This window comes from Oryctolagus cuniculus, chromosome 5 (genome assembly GCF_051225735.1).
Source record: "Oryctolagus cuniculus isolate XC-2025 breed Fujian yellow rabbit chromosome 5, ASM5122573v1, whole genome shotgun sequence".
Taxonomy (NCBI): Eukaryota; Metazoa; Chordata; class Mammalia; order Lagomorpha; family Leporidae; genus Oryctolagus; species Oryctolagus cuniculus.
This window is the reverse complement of record NC_142871.1, coordinates 151,895,432-151,915,093: the sequence shown is the minus strand read 5'-3', so window position 1 is coordinate 151,915,093 and position 19,662 is coordinate 151,895,432.

The following is a 19,662-nucleotide window of genomic DNA, read 5'->3' as shown; positions in this document are numbered from 1 at the left end:
CAGTGTTAGAGGAAGAAGAAGAGGAAGAGGAAGAGGAAGAGAAAGAGAAAGAGAAAGAGAGAAAGAGAAGTCTTCTACCTGCTTTTTCACTCCCCTACATGGCTGGCAATGGCCAGAACTAGGCCAGGTGGAAGCCAGGAGCAAGGAGCATTATCTAGATCTCCTACGTGGTTAGCAGGGACCCAAGCACTTGGGTCATCTCCCACTGCTTTTTGCAGACCATTACCAGGGAGCCGGATCAGAAGTGGAGCATCTGGCACATGAACCAGCACTCATTGGGATGCTGGGGTCACAGGCGGCAGCTTTACCTGATATGCCACAATGCCAGTCCCTTGCTGTATGTTTAATAAAAGATAGCATTCTCTGTACCACCAAGAAAGAGGAAACCATGATGATAGTATGCTTTTTCAGTGTATCAGTTTTGGAAGACATATCCCAATTTCAGTCACTAACATGAAATAAGGGAGTCTTAGATTGACTATAGTATATGAACATAGTTTAAGAACATGAGCTAATAGGTTTATTGTCTCTTCCACAGTAGTAATACAAGGCACACGCAGCTTTTATGGACTTGCAATTGCTCTCTGTCTGAACACGGAACTAAGGGGACCCAAGGAGAAGCATGTGTTCTACAGGATGTGCTGGGGTAGAGTAGGAGGGCAGCAGACAAGGAGAGTCTTCACAGAAGGGAGGGGTTTGACTTGGGCATTGGGTATTCTGGAAATAACTGGCTGCTTATTTTCATTTAATTAAGAACTTCAGGAGCTGGTGCTGTGGTATAATTGGTAAAGCTGCTGCCTGCACTGCCAGCATCCCATATAGGCACCATTTTGACTCCTGGCTGCTCCACTTCCAAACCAGCTCTCTGCTGTGGCCTGGGAAAGCATCATAGGATGGCCCAAGTCCTTGGGCTCCTGCACCCATGTGAGAGACCTGGAAGAAGCTCCTGGCTCCTGGATTTGGATTGGCACAGCTCTAGCTGTTGTGGCCAACTGGGGAGTGAACCAGCGAATGGAAAACCTCTCTCTCTCTCTGCCTCTCCTTCTCTCTCTGTGTAACTGTGATTTTCAAGTAAATAAATAAATCTTTAAAAAAATAAACTTTAGTGATGAAATAACCCTTTCAGAAACATTACATATATTGAGAGAGACATTTCTTTGAGAAAATATTTGGTAAATCTTTTTTTTAATATTAGGCGGAGTTAGACAGTGAGAGAGAGAGAGAGACAGAAAGGTCTTCCTTCCGTTCGTTCACCCCCCAAATGGCCACCACGGCCGATGTGCTGCACCAATCCAAAGCCAGGAGCCAGGTGCTTCTTCCTGGTCTCCCGTGCGGGTGCAGGGGCCCAAGCACCTGGGCCATCCTCCACTGCCTTCCAGGGCCACAGCAGAGAGCTGGACTGGAAGAGGAGCACCGGAACTAGAACCCGGCTCCCATATGGGATGCTGGTGCCGCAGGTGGAAGATTAGCCAAGTGAGCCACGGCACCAGCCCCAGTAAATCATTTTTTAAAAAGACATTCCCCCCAGCACAACAAGACAGCTTTGTCGAAAGGATCTTTGCAAAGCCTTAGGAAGGCTCTGTAATCTGCAGACACAGGACCTTGTAAGTTATAGCAAGGATTTGGAAGTTAATTTGAGAAGAGTGGGAACCGCTGAGGGACTTTGGCAGAGGTAATAGTCTAATTTATGTTTAAGTGGATCACTCTAGGGGAAAGAGACTACAGAGAGGCCAGTGTGGGAACAAAAAATGGTGATATGATGCTGGTTTGTGGTAGGTTAGAGAAGGAAGAGATGGGCTTGGTATTATATATCAACATCTGAGCTGACTGCAGATGATATAATAAAAGAAAGAAAGGCATAGAAATTACTCCAAAGTATTCAGCCTGTGCAGCTTGCAATGGTGGTGGTGGGGGGCGTGTGTGTGCAGGAGTGATCACATGGTGAACCAGGAAGCAGAGAGAGAGATGCAGGAAGCACACCAAGCCTACAACCACTCGTTCCTGAGAACTCCCCTCCGAGCACCAGCCCCCAGTGACCTGAAGACCTCCCGCCTCTCAGTTGTCACACTTAGATCAAGTCTCCAACGTAGTCCCTCAGCCACCAGTATTCATCCATTAACTGAACATAAGACTTTGGAGTTCAGATGCCTGCATGACATCGATCTTTGGCAGGCCCAGAGCCAGATCCCTGCTCGCCCCTTCCCTTCCTGCTACCTTTTAATCTCCAGATCTACTGTTTCGTTTCTTTTCTTTTTTTTTTTTTAAAGATTTATTTTATTTCAAAGTCAGAGTTACACAGAGAGAGGAGAGGCAGAGAGAGAATGAAGTCTTCTATCCACTGGTTCACTCCCCAGATGGCCGCAACAGCCGGAGCTGTGCCGATCCAAAGCCAGGAGCCAGGAGCTTCTTCCCAGTCTCCCAAGTGGGTGCAGGGGCCCGAGGACTTGGGCCATCTTCTACTGCTTTCCCAGGCCATAGCAGAGAACTGGATTGGAAGTGGAGCAGCCAGGTCTCGAACTGGCGCCCATATGGGGTGCCGGCGCTTCAGGCCAGGGCGTTAACCTGCTGAGCCACAGTGCCGGCCCCAGAGCTACTGTTTCTTTCTCTGCTGGAGCAAGATGAACCTACTGTCTAGGTGGAGCAAACCTTAGAGCTGACTCCCACTGAGCGCAGGCTCCCTTCGTGGGGGACTCTCTAGTGGCCGTCTAACCTGCCCTGCCCCGTCCCGGGGCTGTTTGGCTGCCATTCCCTGGATAAGGGCAGAGCTCAGATTGCCAGCATTCTCACTCCTGTTATGCCGCTGTTTTGGGGCAGGAGCATTTTTTTTTAATATCCCTATTGTCAGGTCTACACCCCAGGGTTCACGCAATTACTTCTCTGGCAGGAAGCTGGTATGGCTTGGTCAAGTGTGAGTCTGTGAGCTCTTCAAGTCTTTGGGTAATCTCAGGAAGCCTCTGTCAGTGCGCGTGACATGAGCAGCAGGTAACCCCCCTCCTTACCTCTAGATGGTGGGTGTGTGTTGGGGGGGAGACTCATACAACACAGCCTTTTCCATGTCTTCCATATAACACCTGCCCCACTTATTCAGTCTTTCAGTCCTTTTCTTTTTTCTTTCAAGATTTATTTTATTTATTTGAAAGACAGAGTTACAGAGAGAGGTAGAGACAGAGAGAGAGGTCTTCCATCCCTGGTTCACTCCCCAGATGGTCGCAACGGCCAGAGCTTCGCTGATCCGAAGCCAGGAGCCAGGAGCTTCTTTCTGGTCTCCCATGTAGGCGCAGGGGCCCAAGGACTTGGGCCATCTTCTACTGCTGTCCCAGCCACAGCAGAGAGCTGAATTGGAAGTGGAGCAGCCGGGACTTGAACCGGTGCCCATATGGGGTGCTGGCACTGCAGGTGGCGGCTTTACCCACTATGCCACAGCGCCGGCTCCAACACTGTCCATTCTTTTACATCTCTTTCATTCATTAGTTCATGAAGTCACTAATTTCACAAGTAATTGTTGAGGATAAATCATATGACAAATATTATTCCCTGCTTGCACAAGGCTTAAATTCTCCTACAAATTCATGGCCCCAGCACTGCTCTCCATTATTTTATATTGTTACTCTCCAAGTAATTATCATAGCCGGATAATTACTTTCCTTAACCCGTTGACCCCCTCTTATTTCCCCTATCATCCCCTATAAGTGTTTACTGGAATCCACAAATCCCTTACCCAAGCCAACTGATATCTTTCATCAGAGAGTATACCCTTCTATCATGTAAGATGCAAAATAATTTTACAGTGTCAGGAAGTAAAATGAAACAAATCAAAATCAAATAAAACATAGTTTTATATTTTCCTCTAATTTAACTTCTCTAAATGCTGGTGGTCATAATTTTTTAATATCTGGGTTTAGAATTTAAATCAAAGCTCTATTCCCCACATTTTTGGGTCTTTAGGAGAAATTAATTCTTTTCTTTCAGGACCTCAGCTATATTTCTGTAAAATAATTATGTATTCTGGTTATTCTTCATCCTTTCAACAAATATATTCCAAGCACTGTATTTGGCTCTGGGAGTACAAAAAAAGAGAGATGTTGATGCTTAGCTTCAGGGAACCTCCATATCAGAGACAGACGTGAAAAACACGATTGCACAGATGCTTATTCAGCTTTGCTTGTGATGAGTGCTATGAATGAACAGTGTGGGTTCTATCAGGACTTCTGGTAAACTCAACGTGGAGGGCCAGGGAAAACCTTGCTTAGCATGCGGGGTTTGGACCAAAACTGACAGCATGCATGAGCATTAGAGGAAGAGAGGGGCTGAGAAGCACTCCTAGCAAGAGGAACTCTGCGTGGGAAGACCGGTGTTACTGGAATCCGGAAGAGCACTCAGAGGTGCTGTGCACAGAGCAGGGAACTGATGCCAGAACTGATTCTCGATGTGGCTAATGAGTGAGCAGGGGCTGGATGCGCTTGGCTTTGCCAGCCCGGGTAAGGAGTTTGGTTTCATTCTTTGAGAAATGGGGAAACTATTATCTTTTTTAAAAAGATTTTTTTGTTTATTTGAAAGGCAGAGAGAGAGTGACAGAGAGAGAGAGAGAGAGAGAGAAAGAGAGAGAGAGAGATTGAGAATTAGTCTAGGACAGAGACTCTAAGGCACACCAGCCAGCACTACGGGGTAGAGTAGGAACCAGTGATGGAGATGGAGAAAGGAAAGGGGTAGGTCCTTGGTCTGTCCCTAGCGTGAATTAGCCTAAACGGTAGTAACTCCCAAGAAATAGTGGAGTTACCCTGAAAGCACAGTTTTTGACATATTGTTGGGACAGTGGTGGTTAGGTTGGTTGTCTTAGGGGCTGGAAGTTACTACAGCTCTGCTTTTTACTAAGCAGGGAGGAAACTTGTGATTTCCTTGATAAAAACCTGTGTGTATAGTTTTTGGATGTTTGTGTGTATTCTGAGAAATGTCTATTTCAGAACATTTGCCTATTTTTAAATTGGATTATTTGAGGGCTGGCATTGTGGCGTAACAGGTAAAGCCGCCGCCTTCAGTGCCGGCCATCCCACATGGCTGCTGGTTCAAGTCCCAGCTACTCCACTTCTGACTCAGCTCTCTGCTATGACCTGGGAAAGCAGTAGAAGATGGCCCAAGTCCTTGAGCCCCTACACCCGCATGGGAGACCTGGAAGACGACCCTGGCTCCTGGCTTCAGATTGGCGCAGCTCCGGCCATTGCAGCCATCTGGGGAGTGAACCAGCAGATGGAAGACCTCTCTCTCTCTGCTTCTCCTTCTCTCTGTGTGTAACTCTGACTTTCAAGTCATTAAATAAATATGTTTAAAAATTTGGATTTTTTGCTGTTGAATTATTTGAGTTCGTTACATATTCCAGAAATTTATCCCAAGTTGAATGTAGAGATTGCAAATTCTGCTGGGTGTCTCCTGACTCTGTTGATTGTTTCTTTTGCTGTGCAGAAGCTTCTGAGTTTGCAATAACCTCATGTATCTGTTTCCCCTTTTGTTGCCTATGCTTTTAGTCCTGTGGGATAACAGTTGTCTACATGTCGCTCCCCCTCCTCGTGGAGGAACGACACAGGACCCTGCGCTGTTCTTTTGTCTGCTCGGCCCTCCCCGGGTTTGCTGCTGGTTCTTCCCGGGTTGGCTACCGTCCCTTCCACCTCCGTGGAAGGGCGGTTCCCCCTGCCACTTTCCCCACTTCCGCGGGGGAGCAGCACACCGCCGGCCGGCTCTCTCGGGGGCTGCACAGGTGTTCCTTCAGATAGATGTTCCCCTTAGATGTTCCTGGTGCATGCTGTCTCTCTCCTCCCTTATAGTCCTCTTCCGCCAATCCCAACTCGGCTGCCCACACGCCGAGTATGCTGCTCTCCTCCAATCAGGAGCAGGATCAGCTCCTGGAGGTCATCACTCAAGTTGGTGAGAGACAGCTGCGTAGAAGCTGTTTTCTCCTCTCCCAGCGCCATATTGTGGGAGAGCAGATGCATAGAATAAGTCTTAATTCCAGTAACTTAGTCTAGTCCGGGTTGCTCCCCACATCTACATTAATCTGCCACATTTTCAAAATAACTAGAAAAGTCCGAAGGTTCCCAGCACATAGAAATGATTAAAGTTTGAAGAGGTCAGAACCCTGATTTGATCCTTACATGTTATTCATAGGTATTGAATTATTCTACGGTCATAAAATCCACACAAAACCAGTGCAAATCCTCAGGGTTGGCATGGAGGGAAGGTTGTCAAGATGGGCTTCCAAGTCTGCCTCTGGATCCCTCCAGTGTTTCCCTGGGGATTCCTTGCTGCTGTCACCACTGTTGGCAACTTATGGAAAGTTCTCCTTTTATTTATTTATTTTTATTTGACAGGTAGAGTTATAGACAGTGAGAGAGACAGAGAGAAAGGTCTTTCTTCCGTTGGTTCATTCTCCAAATGGCTGCAACAGCAAGCACTGTGCCGATCCGAAGCCAGGAGCCAGGTGCTTCCTCCTGGTCTCCCATGTGGTGCAGGGACCCAAGCACCCGGGCCATCCCCCACTGCCCTCCTGGGCCACAGCAGAGAGCTGGACTGGAAGAGGAGCAACCGGGACTAGAACCCAGTGCCCATATGGGATGCCAGCACCACAGGCAGAGGATTAGCCAAGTGAGCCATGGCACCGGCCCCAGAAGTTCTCCTTTTTAAACTTCTGGATTGAACTAGAATATTTATTGAGCTTATAAGCATATACCAAGCACTGTACACATACTGCAAATGACAAACTGGAGAAACAAAGTCAAACAACATTGCTTTATGGCTTTTCTTTTCCATACTTACCCTCTGAATTGCTGTTTTGTTTTTTTTTTTAAGATTTATTTATTTGAAAGTCAGAGTTACACAGAGAGAGAAGGAGCGGCAGAGAGAGAAAAAGAGAGAGATCGATCTCCCATCTGCTAGTTCCCTCCCCAAATGGCTGTTGCAATGGTTGGAGCTGTGCCAATCCAAAGCCAGGCTCCAGGAGCTTCTTCGGGTCTCCCATGCAGGTACAGGGGACCAAGGACCTGGGCCATCTTCGACTGCTTTCCCAGACCATAGCAGAGAGCTGGATCAGAAGTGGAGCACCTGGGACTTGAACCGATGCCAATATGGAATGCTGGCACTGCAGGCAGTGGCTTTACCCACTATGCCACAGCGCCAGCCCCTGAATTGCTGTGTTACTTCAGGGCAAGAATTTTCAACTTTTTGTTTAATATGAAGGACCCTACGTCTTATTCCCCCCCTGAAAGGGTCTGGAAATTCTTCTTTTTTTTTTTTTTATTCTTCTTTTTGACAGGCAGAGTGGACAGTGAGAGAGAGAGACAGAGAGAAAGGTTTTCCTTTCTGCCATTGGTTCACCCCACAATGGCCACTGCAGCCGGCGCATCGCGCTGATCTGAAGCCAGGAGCCAGGTGCTTCTCCTGGTCTCCCATGGGGTGCAGGGCCCAAGGACCTGGGCCATCCTCCACTGTACTCCCGGGCCACAGTAGAGAGCTGGCCTGGAAGAGGGGCCACCGGGACAGAATCCGGCGCCCCGACCGGGACTAGAACCTGGTGTGCCAGCGCCGAAAGGCAGAGGATTAGCCTATTGAGCCAGCCGGCCAAGGTCTGGAAATTCTTGCCACATTGTATCAGATGAAATGAACGACTTTGTTATAACAAGTGTCTACATAGTTATTCCTTTTAATGAGCCTAATATATTTTATTACAGAGAAGAGTTCCATTGTTATTGGATCATTTATTAAATGTTAAAAATAGATTTCAGACTTCTTATTTCACAGAGCCTTGGGATTTAGGGATTACAGGCTGAGCATCTTCAACCTAAAAGATCATTTTCCTCATTGGTGGAGGGAGGAGACCATTAGTCTCTTTCCTCTTTCTTCCTGTTCCCAGAGCTCCTTGCACAAGCTGGCATGCTTCTCTAATGCAGATATTCATACTACCTGCAGCTAACATAAACAACCCCATTCTATTAGTATTTCTCCAAGAAATAAGATTATCCAAATTTGTATCTCATTGTGGCTATCAACCACAACACTCAAATGCATTTTCTATTTTGACAGTGAGTAAAACATAATCAGTATCTTATAGCCCTGAATATACAGCAAAGAATGTAATTAGGCAAGAGACTGAATTCATAAGAGTGATACTTCCTGAATTTCTGATCCTATTGCTGGAATTTTAGTGAAAATATATTTGGGTTTGCATTTAGTAAATACAATTTATAAAGCTTCAGGTTATACTGTGTATGAAAAGGATCATAGGATTTTCTTTTTTGTCAGGGTTTTTTTTAAACTCAATTTTCTTGATATTTCGGTACAAATAACTCTTGGGGAAGAGAGGTACATTGTTAGGTGTTTAAAAAGTGCTCCTGTACATTATAAGATCTTTAAAAACATCTCTGGGGGGTCAGCATCATGGTGTAACAGGTAAAGCTTCTGCCTGCGATCCTGGCATCCTATATGGGCACCAGTTTGTGTCTCAAATGCTCCACTTTCTACGCTGCTCCACTTCCAATCCAGCTCCCTGCTAATGGCCTTGGAAAAGTAATGAAAGATGGCCCAAGTGTTTGGGCCCCTGCCATGCATGTGGGAGACCTGGAAGAAGCTCCTGGCTTCAGCCTGTCACAGCCCTGGCTACTGTGGCCATCTGGAGCGTGAACCAGTGGATGGAAGATAGCTCCCCCACCTTCTCTGTCACTCTGACTTTCAGATAAATAAATAAATCTTTTAAGAAAATTTAGAATCATCTCTGACCTTCACTCACAGGTCCCATTAGCACCTCTTCCCTGAGTTATCTGCAGACATTGCCAGTGTGTTCTGAGGAGCAAACACACTCCAGGTCAATAGCCACTGTAATTACAGAGAAAGATCCACAAAACCCACTACCATTTTTTCCCTTGTAGAATATAAATCTCTTTAAATGTTGATATCCACAAGTGACAGACATTAAGACTGCAACACTGGGGCCGGCGCTGTGGCGCAGCGGGTTAATGCCCTGGCCTGAAGTGCTGGCATCCCATGTGGGCACTGGTTCTGGTCCCGGTCCCGGCAGCTCCTCTTCTGGTCCAGCTCTCTGCTGTGGCCTGGGAGGGAGGAGATGTGCCCGCATGGGAGACCTGGAGGAAGCTGCTGGCTCCTGGCTTCGGACCAGTGCAGCTCCAGCCGTTGTGGCCATCTGGAGAGTGAACAAGTGGACGGGAGATAAATCTTTAAAAAAAAAAAAAAAAGACTGCAACACTAATATTACTAGATACCAGCACTGAATTAAATTTTTCTTTATGCTTTTATGACTGAAAAATGCACTCTGATTTATGTGCACCTATTATCAGTGTCTGTTATCCCAAAAAGAAAGGCCAGATTTTTGGAGCAGCTTCCTTTTTTAAAACAGCACCTCCTGTCTCAGTGCTTTTCTCTGGGGTCTGAGTCCAGGATCCACCCGAGGTTTGCAAGGGAGAGCTTTTCCTCTTTGCGAGGATTTTTGAAGAATCTGGCCACATGAGGGAGCACTATTCCTAAGCTTACTTATTTACCACTAACTGGTGCTACATAGCTTGCCAGAGTTAAATGATGCAGGGAACTCCTACTTTAGAAATCAGAAACTCAGGCGGGTTACACAGTGACAACCTAACCACATCTCCATTTGTACACTTGAAGCTCATGTTACTGGCCATGGCATTTCTTTTTTTTTTTTTTTCAGTTACAATTTTTGAAACCTGTGGTGTCAGATAGCACTGTCGCACCATGTAGCAGTTTTGAAGACTTTCTCAGAATAAAAGTGTTAAAACTAACATCCTCTATTTTGAAGAAAACACATTGTATATGGGGCCAGTCGATAATTGGTGAGATCTCTATCTATAGCACTGACAAATATAATGAGAAGGTGTTGAATACAGGGCAGTGCTTTTTTCTTGTTATAAAGATTTAGCTTTTCTTTCTTTTTTTTTTTTTTTTTTTTTTTGACAGGCAGAGTGGAGAGTGAGAGAGAGAGACAGAGAGAAAGGTCTTCCTTTGCCGTTGGTTCACTCTCCAATGGCCGCCGGGGCCGCGCTGATCCGAAGGCAGGAGCCAGGTGCTTCTCCTGGTCTCCCATGGGGTGCAGGACCCAAGCACTTGGGCCATCCTCCACTGCACTCCCTGGCCACAGCAGAGAGCTGGCCTGGAAGAGGGGCAACCGGGACAGAATCTGGCACCCCGACCGGGACTAGAACCCGGTGTATCAGCGCTGCAAGGTGGAGTATTAGCCTATTGAGCCATGGTGCTGGCAAGATTTAACTTTTCTTAAAATGTTTGAGATGTCAACTTGTGAAGATAGTAGACCTTAGCAAGTGTATATTTGTGCACTTTAAAAAATAAATATGCGTGCATTTCATACTGTAATATGCTTGAAACAGCTATAGAGAACAACCAGGAAATCTGATGGAAAATCATGGTTTTTTTCTAAAGATTTATTTATTTATTTGAAAGGCAGAGTTGCAGAGAAGGATAGACAAAGGCAGAGAGAGAGCTCTTCTATCCGCTTGTTCACTCCCCAGATGGCCACAACGGCCAGACCTGCACAGATCTGAAGCCAGGAGTCAGGAGTTTCTTCCAGGTCTCCCACACAGGTTCAGGGGTCCAAGGACTTGGGCCATCTTCTACTGCTTTCCCAGGCCATAGCACAGAGCTGGATCGGAAGTGTAGCAGCAGGCCTCAAACTGGCACCCATATGGGATGCCGGCACTGCAGTCAGTGGCTTTACCCGCTACACTACAGCACCAGCCCTGGAAAATGACTTTAACACCATTGAGATCGGGAACACAGAGTTATGCAGAGTCAGACTTTGTATGACATGGTATACAATGCATTAGATTTTACCAGTTAATGCTTTTAGAAGCCCAGCCCACACATGAAGCCAGGTCAAGCCAGGTCCACATGTGTCTCTTCTAGGATCATGGGAAAAATAATTTAATTTCATTTTCATGGGAGGTTGGAAGTGATTCTAGGCTTTCCCCAGTTTACCAGACAGTGCAGTGAAGTTTTCAAAGTGATAGAGTGTGTGTCTGTATGTTTTAATATAACCCTAATGCCCAAGGAGAGGTCCCGGGGCATCCAAGTTTCAACATACGACAGCAGAGACTGAATTATCCAGGAAGGGCAGGGGATGGGTTCCAGCTCTGTGGGTGAAGAGACAGCTTTGTTTCAACACTTCTTACAGGAAATGCTTCTAAACTATATTCTTATGTTCTATACCAGTAGATACTGATTCTTCTGTAAGCTGGCCTGTGTTTCTAAGTGTAATTTCTTATTGGCTAATACTTTTGACCAATAGGTCTTATGTAAGGCACATCTTGATTTCAGAGATTTAAAGATGTGGGGAGGGGCCAGTACACAGCAGGTAAAGTCACCAATAGTGATGCTGGCACCCCACGGGTGCTGATTCCAGACCTGGCTGTTCCACTTCCTTCCTGCTAGTGAGCCTGGGGAAGCACTGGAAGATGGCCCAAGTCCTTGGGCCCCTGCACCCACCTGGGAGACCAGGAAGAAGCTTCTGGCTGTGGCTTCAGATCTGTGCAGCTCCAGCCATTGTGGCCATCTGGGGAATGAACCAGCAGATGGACCAACTCTCTCTCTGCCTCTGCCTCTCTGTAACTGTCTTTTAATCTTTAAAAAAATGTGGCTGAGAAATGATCAAATACGTTATAAAACTAAAGGGTTGAAAAATGCTATATTGTACAATCACTGAGAATTCCGTAGTTTATAATTAAATTTGAAATTGATATAGGTAGTAGAAAATATTAAGTTATCTAGCTTTACTAATACTATGCTCCTGTGCTAGTTATGGTCTTAGTGATTGAAATAAATGTTTAAAATTAGAATTTCCAAACTTTGAATGAGTATCATAGTTCATTAAAGCAGCCCTTCCTATTAATTCCAGAAACTGGACTCCAGTTAACTAATAACCTCTATATCAGTGACATAATTTCCTGCAACATTGTTATTTTGTAATGGTTAACTTCTCCCTTGGCTGTTCACAGCAGGGGGTAGTTTTCTTTCCTTGGTCTCCTATTAATTAGAATTCACTGGAACTTAAAAGTCATTTTACCCTAAAATACAACAAAACAAGACAGAAAACCTAGAGATCCTGAGAGATAATACTGTTTCACTTCGGTAATTTTCAGTGAACTAAGAAAAATCCTTGGAAACTGCTGACTAAAAGACTGATAGTTCAAAGTCGGCATCTAAAATATCCGCAGTTGTAACATCACAATGATGATGAAGCCAGACATGAAGCCATCCAAACACACTAGTTGGTGTTAAAGGTTGGTGAGAGTCTTTTGAAATTAAAAAAAAAAAAAAAAGATAAAAAACTTTGTTAGGAAGCTGTGTAGAATTAAGGTCAGTAGAGAAATTTCACCTGTTGGTAGTGTGAAAACATAAGAAATTCCTGGATTATTTGAAACAGGTAAATCCAGTTTCATTTCACTCTTCTATGGCTCAAGATTTGAATTACAAAAGGATTAGCATAGCTATAAAATTAGCAAACTCAGATTTGCATTTCCCTAATTTTCACTTTAATGAAATCTGATAATAATTTGGAGAGGCAGCAAACCAAATCATAGATCCAGGGCACTTTGAATTCTTTAGGGGGCAAAAAAGGCATTGACTGCTTAATTTGCTTTGGCTGGATTTCTTTGTTTAAACAACGCTTCTGACTTATGTAAATGAGATATTTATACCTGCTTCCTTAATGATTGTGCAAATCAATGATTGGGAACTGAGAGAAAAACAAAACCCAGTCTGAGGGTAGTTTGAAACTGTTCCTGAGGCATTTGCCGGGGTTTGTAGGGAGACGCAGAAGAAAATGACTAATAGTTTTATCAATCCCCAATGTAAGAATTTTGCTCCTGTAGAGAATGACAATAATAATTTAATTGTAAGTGAAGGGAATGGAGGATTGCCCCAAGTGTTGAATGGACTTTGATCTTAGGTTGCCTAGTGTCAACAAAGTTATTTTCTTCTTCTTAGCAGGACTGTTAAATCACCATGCAGGAGAAATTGCTTTAGTTTTCTAGGAACCAGCGCTGTGGCATAGTGGGTAAAACCACCCTTTGCAGGGCCGGCATCCCATTTGGGCGCTGGTTCCAGTCCCGGGTGCTCCACTTCCGATCCAGCTCTTTGCTATGGCCTGGGAAAGCGGTGGAAGATAGCCCAGGTCCTTGGGCCCCTGCACCCATGTGGGAGACCAGGAGGAAGCTCCTGGCTCCTTCTTTGGACTGGGCTAGCTTCAGCTGTTGTGATCATTTGGAGAGTGAACCAGAGGATGGAACACCTCCCTCTCTCTCTCTCTCTCTCCCTCTGCCTCTCTGTGACTCTGCCTTTCAAGTAAATAAATAAATCATTAAAACAGGTTTTCTGTTCAAAGAATCAAAGTATCACAACAACTCCTTGTGAGGGAGAGTAAATTGTGCCACCAATGGAATCACTCAAAGAGGAGTTTCCACATTGCACCTGTAGGCAGGTGGAGTCAGCCCAACGGCTCCTCAGACCTCTCACAGAGGTGGACATCGCTGCAGAGGCATCTCCTTCAGATTCCGCTCCTAAGTGAGATCATGCAATATTTGTCTTTTTGCAAATGTCGTAATATGAATTTGCTCTGGGGGTCTGATGTACAGCGTGGTGGTAGCGATAGTCTATTGCGTACTTGCAATTGGCTGAGGGGAATGTGTTCTTACTACACACACACACACACAACAGTTAACTGTTTGAGGTGATAGATTTGTTAATTATCTTGGGTTGTGTTAACCACGTCACAATGCATATGTCCATATCAAATCGTCCTGTTAAATATAAACAATGTTCACACACCTCAATCAAATAGGTGTGTGGCAGGGGGAGGAAGCCATACAGACAATCTGTTCTGGGCCTCATCATCATCACTGATCAGTTCTCACAGGGATTTTGGTTCTCAGTTTCCAGACACTAGGGTGTGGAACAGAGCAAATCTGCGAAATGAATTCTGTGTATTGCAGCAGATCAGATCAAAGAGGGAATGAATCGGTGACCACCGGACTCTGGCCACCAGCTACGTCTGCCTCTGCTGGCTCATTTAAAGCTCCTAGAGACACTTGATGGAAGGGTTTCTTCATTCCCCACCAGCTTGGAGGTCATCTTCAGTCCACCCTAAGCCCTGGAGTCGCATCTGCTTTCATGCAAATGAAGCACATTTACATAACTAATTAATAGAAACCAAGAGCTCTTTAGAAGAATGTGTAAAATAAAGGGGTGGTGATTGGCTAGAAGTAGCATCCCTGAGATCGCAAAGAATGGCTGCTACAGGCTGCCCTGTGTCCCTCAACCTTCCCATGTTGAAATCCTAATCTCCAGGACCTCAGAGTGTGACGGTGTTTAGATATAGAATTTTTTTTAAAGATTTATTTATTTATTTGAAAGGCAGAGTTACAGAGAGGCAGAGGCAGAGAGAGAGAAAGGTCTTCCCTCCACTGGTCCACACCCAAGATGGCTGCAACAGCCAGAGCTGGCCAGTCCGAAACCAGGAGCTTCTTCCAGGTCTCTCACGTGGGTGCAGGGGCTCAAAGACTTGCACCATCTTCTACTGCTTTCCCAGGCCATGGCAGAGAGTGGGATTAGAAGTGGAGAAGCCAGGACTCAAACCAACACCCATCTGGGATGCTGGCACTGCAGGCCGGGGCTTGAAACCCGCTGTGCCACAGCGCCAGCCCCTAGACATAGAATCTTTAAAGAGGTACTGGGTTAACATGAAGCCGTTAAGGACTGATCTCACTTACATGTGGGGCTAAAAAATGGATTGACTTTTCACATGATGTCTGCCTCGGAAATCAGGCGGTCTGAGGAGCTTTTGGGCTGACTTCCCAAACCTGCAGGACCACCAGAAGCAGAGATGCAACACTCAAACTGGAGAGGGACCGCCTAGGTTGAATTTGCTACAGAAGTGCTTTCGAGTATAAAGGACGCCTCCCAGTGGAGCTGGCCTTACATGAGGTAGCTGGGTCTCCACAGGCACTCACTGTGGGTCAAGGTGAGGGGGCAGTGGGGGAGAGGCTGGGGAGGATGATACAAGACCAGCCCCTGTCTGCTCTCAATTTAATAATGGAGCCACATGTGCTGCACACAGAAGCCAGGGGACCCACAGAATCACAGGCACTTAGAGGATGAGGCTGGGCACCCACAGCGCCCCTCTCAGGTAGTGATGTATCCCACTTCAAGACTAAACTCAGGGACCAGCACTGTGGCATAGTGGGTAAAGCAGCCACCTGCAGTGCCGGCATCCCATATGGGCGCCGGTTGGAGTCCTGGCTGCTCCACTTCCGATCCAGCTCTCTGCTAATGTGCCTGGGAAGGCAACAGAGGATGGCCCAAGTCCTTGGAGCCCAGCACCCATGTGGGAGACCCAGAGGAAGCTCTAGGCTCCTGGCTTCAGATCGGCCCAGCCCTGGCCATTGCGGCCATTTGGGGAGTGAACCAGGGGCTGGAAGACCTCTCTCTCTCTCTCTCTGCCTCTGCCTCTCTGTAACTCTGCCTTTCAAATAACATATCTTAAAAAAAAGTGCAGACAATTGCATGTTGACTTAAAAAAAAGACTAAACTCAGGCAGGAGCCTTTCTCCCTGCCACGTTGTGTTCTTCTGCCTGACTTCAGTGTGTGTCCTGCAGGCTGAGTGTCCCTCCTCTGGAAATCTGAAATCCAGGGCCTGCGTTGTGCAGTGGTTAGGCTCCCACTATGATAACAATGACTCCTGGCAGCTCCGTTTCCAATCCAGCTCCTTGCTAATTCAACCTGGGAAAGCAGCAGAAGATGGCCCAAGTGCTTGGGCCCTTGCCACGCACATGGGAGACCCAGATGGAGTTCCTGGTTCCTGTTTCCAGCCTGCTCCAGCCCTGGCTGTTTCAGACATTTGAGGAATGAACCAGTAGATGCAGGATCAATCTCTCACTTGCTTGCTCTGTCACCCTATTTTCAGATAAATCTTTTTTTTTTTAATTTATCTATTGATTTTTGACAGGCAGAGTAGACAGTGAGAGAGACAGAGAGAAAGGTCTTCCTTTGCCGTTGGTTCACCCTCCAATGGCCGCCGCGGCCGGCGCTGTGGCTGGCGCACCACACTGATCCGATGGCAGGAGCCAGGTGCTTCTCCTGGTTTCCCATGGGGTGCAGGGCCCAAGCACTTGGGCCATCCTCCACTGCACTCCCTGGCCACAGCAGAGAGCTGGCCTGGAAGAGGGGCAACCGGGACAGAATCCGGCGCCCCGACCGGGACTAGAACCCGGTGTGCCGGTGCTGCCAGGCAGAGGATTAGCCTAGTGAGCCGCGGTGCCGGCCTAAATCTTAAAAAGAAAAAAATGGAAATCTAAAATGCTCAACAATCTGCAACTCTGAGTGCCATGGTATTTGGGGTTTCGGGTTTTCAGAGGTGCGATTCTCAATGGATAAACTCCATGCAAATATTTCCAAATAAAAAAAAAAACCTCCAAAATTTGAAACATATCTCATTCCAAACAATTCATAAAAGGGCTAGTAAATTTAATCTTTATCTAGAATGTATCATTCTCATCTGGGTACAAGAAGAAAGATTTATCTTAAAACATAGCAGATAATCTTTATTAGGGTCATAGTATGTACTAGGTACTTCTCTCCTACACATTCAATGTCTCCCTTAATACTGTATAAGTAGGTTTTCTTACCCATCGAATAGATGAGGGAGCTAAGCTTAGAAAAATAAAGGACATAGGAGACCCTGGTGACAGCTATTAAGTGATGGAACCAAGATTCAAATCCAGGTTCAGGTATCATGTCTAAATACAACAGCACAGCCGATCTGTTTTCTGCATAGTGACATTTTCTGTAAAGCAATTCACGCCCCTGTGAAACAGAGGCAGAGCCTTCCTAGGTTAAGAGATTTGAATAAGTTGACAAACACACTGCAATGTGTGTGCATTTTTAAATAGAATGTATCTCTTGTCAGCAATTTCTTAATTTGTCTCTTTATAGTAAACATCTATCATTACCCGTGAACACTGAGCAAGTCAATTTCTGAGGTCAGATTCTGGAAAAAAAAAAGCCCCTTAAAGACCACCTGACTTTTGGTGGCATCTACGTGCTGCATGGTACAGACAACGTGCAACCCTTCAAGGGCACAGTTTTGTTCTTCATGCACTTGTGTGGCAGCCACACAGTCCGCCTGGCACCCCTTCTCACTCCAGTGAATCTGACGGTGCTGGAAACCTCGGGCAATATTTTCTTCCTTGCTGTGAAATAATTGTCTGGAGACAGGCGAATCCTCCAGGTGGCTAGTTAAATGCCTCCAGAAGCCCAGGGCATCCACGATTCTCTCTGAGGATTCCTGTAGTTTACAAGTGGCCTTGTTGGTCCAAGAATCTCTTTAATTGGCTTCTTCAGACTGGGGTCTCCACAGTGGCAGTGCTGCAATTCTAAAGCAGACGTGCTGGTGCCTCGTGCCTCTGGGTGAAATTCTCTACTGCAATGATATTTCACATAGTGTCTCACTTGTCTTTCACAGTGTTCCTGGGATCTGTCAGTTTTTTGTGCCTTTCTCTCTCTCTCTCTCTCTCTCTCTCTCTCTCTCTCTCTGTGTGTGTGTGTGTGTGTGTGTCTTGAATGCTTGTGTTTCTAGGTCTGGCATAAAATCGATTGGAATGGATAAGCACAGCTTACCAGGCTCCTGAAAAGCGTGAGTGCACCCCTCCCCACACCCCCAGGGAATGAGCTCCTCACCCTCCGTGCCACTCCTTTTGGGGCTGTTTCCCGCCGAGGCCTCCTGGGAAGCCAGGTGCTGTCACCTGAGCACTGTCAGCAAGGTGGGGGATGCCATCTCCTGCCTGGCTCCACTGCTGCCATCCACGCTGGGGTCCTCGGGGCCAGGGGCCAGCGCTAAGGCAGCCCTGCTCCCGGCGCCAGCGTGCCAGCCGCCTCTCTCACTTTGTGCTGCACACATAGTCCAAGAAAGGGCTGTTTGCACCTAGTGCTTTGTGGGATTTAGAGCGATGTAGTCATTTCAGGTTTTGCTTTCACCATGTCCAGTTCTTCACTAATTCATGGAGATCAGGAGCTGACAGCTCACCCTTTTCCAGGGCCCGAGGCTCTGCAACTGGGAGGAGTTTCCTTCCCTTGCCCTGCCCCCTCCCCCCCTTTGTCCAGGAGATGCCTCAGTGTTTCATAAAAACACATTCCTGGTGAGTTGGACATGCTCAGATGTGTGCGAATCCCTGTAGTAGACAGAGCTGCTGGGACTCACACCAAGCCCTCTTCCTCCCTCCCTCCCTTCCTTCTTTCCCTACTCCTCCCCTTTCTCTGCCTCCTTTTGCACATGCACACAATATGCACCAGTTGTATGCCTGGCACTGTTGTTAAGCATTTCAGATAGAGCACCAACAAGATGGACTGGACATTTGAGACAGTGACAAGTGCTATGGCCAGGACACAGAGCAAGGTGCTGTGACAGTGGCCAAGGCCAAGTTGCATGGGATGGTGAGGGAAAGCAATGGGGTGATATGGGAATGGAGAGAAACATCCGATTATACGAAAACCTGGCCTTCTATACGGAGGAAACAGCAGCACCTGTATCTCTATTTCTATTATGCGTCGGAATCCAGCTCTGCCAGCTCCCCAGCCTTGAAGGGTAAGCAGCAGCCCTCGAGGGCACTGTGAAGAGACCTGGGTGAGGGGCCCCTTCCCACAGGCCCTTGGCTGCAGAGGGCCTCCCAGTCCCCACCCTGGTCACAGCACATGCTAATGGGCCCCCAGGTGCATGCTGTGCCCGGTTCCTAACCTTGTACTTCAGGGAGCGGAGCCTCAGGGAAATCCCAGCCTGGATGCAGAATGGAGCTGCGGAGAAGCCGGTGGGAAGCCCACCCGCAGATTCCCGGGAATCCCACTTCCACCTGCTCAGGCTGCTGGAGAGGAGGAGGAGGGATCTCCGGTCAGCCCCAGCATCAGAGCGGAGTGTGAGCCCTGGCTTCCCCAAGACGGCCAGGCGCTCAGGGGCGCTGCCTCTTCTCAGGAGACGTGGGTCACCCCAAGCTGGGGCTCCTCTCTGGCAGCCTCGTGGATTTTTCTGGCTGTCCAGGTCCTCCCGGATGGCCCTGCTATTGATATACAGCTGACCTCTTCTGCAAATCCCCTACTGACCCCTGCCCCAGAGATGGCCATTTGCCTCTGTAATCCCTCATGCTCTGTCATTAGGCCTCCCTCTGTCTCCTCCCAGCTCTTCACTGCAACGCATCCAGACAATTCTTCAAACCCACCTCCTCCAGGAAGCCCTCACACACTGCTACCACTCTCATTAATTTTTTTTTCTGAACATCCACAACCACCTAGACTCTTCTACACTCTTCTTCTCTATTTCCTTAATGCCTTCTTCCTATCTCTTTCTTTCTCTCATCCTTCCCTCCCTCATCCTACCCTACCATCCTCCCATCCCTCATCCCTTCCTTCCTTCCCCATCTCCCTCCATCTCCCTTTCTTCTTTCCAAATAAGAACTAGTGGATTCATCCTCTTTTTGAAAAAAGTCTGTTCTAATCTTTTGCCCATTTGAAAAATTGAGTAGTTAGGCTCCCTCCCCCTTGAGTGTTGAATAGTTACTTCTTCAACACCAGTGGCTAGACGATCTAACTCTGTCT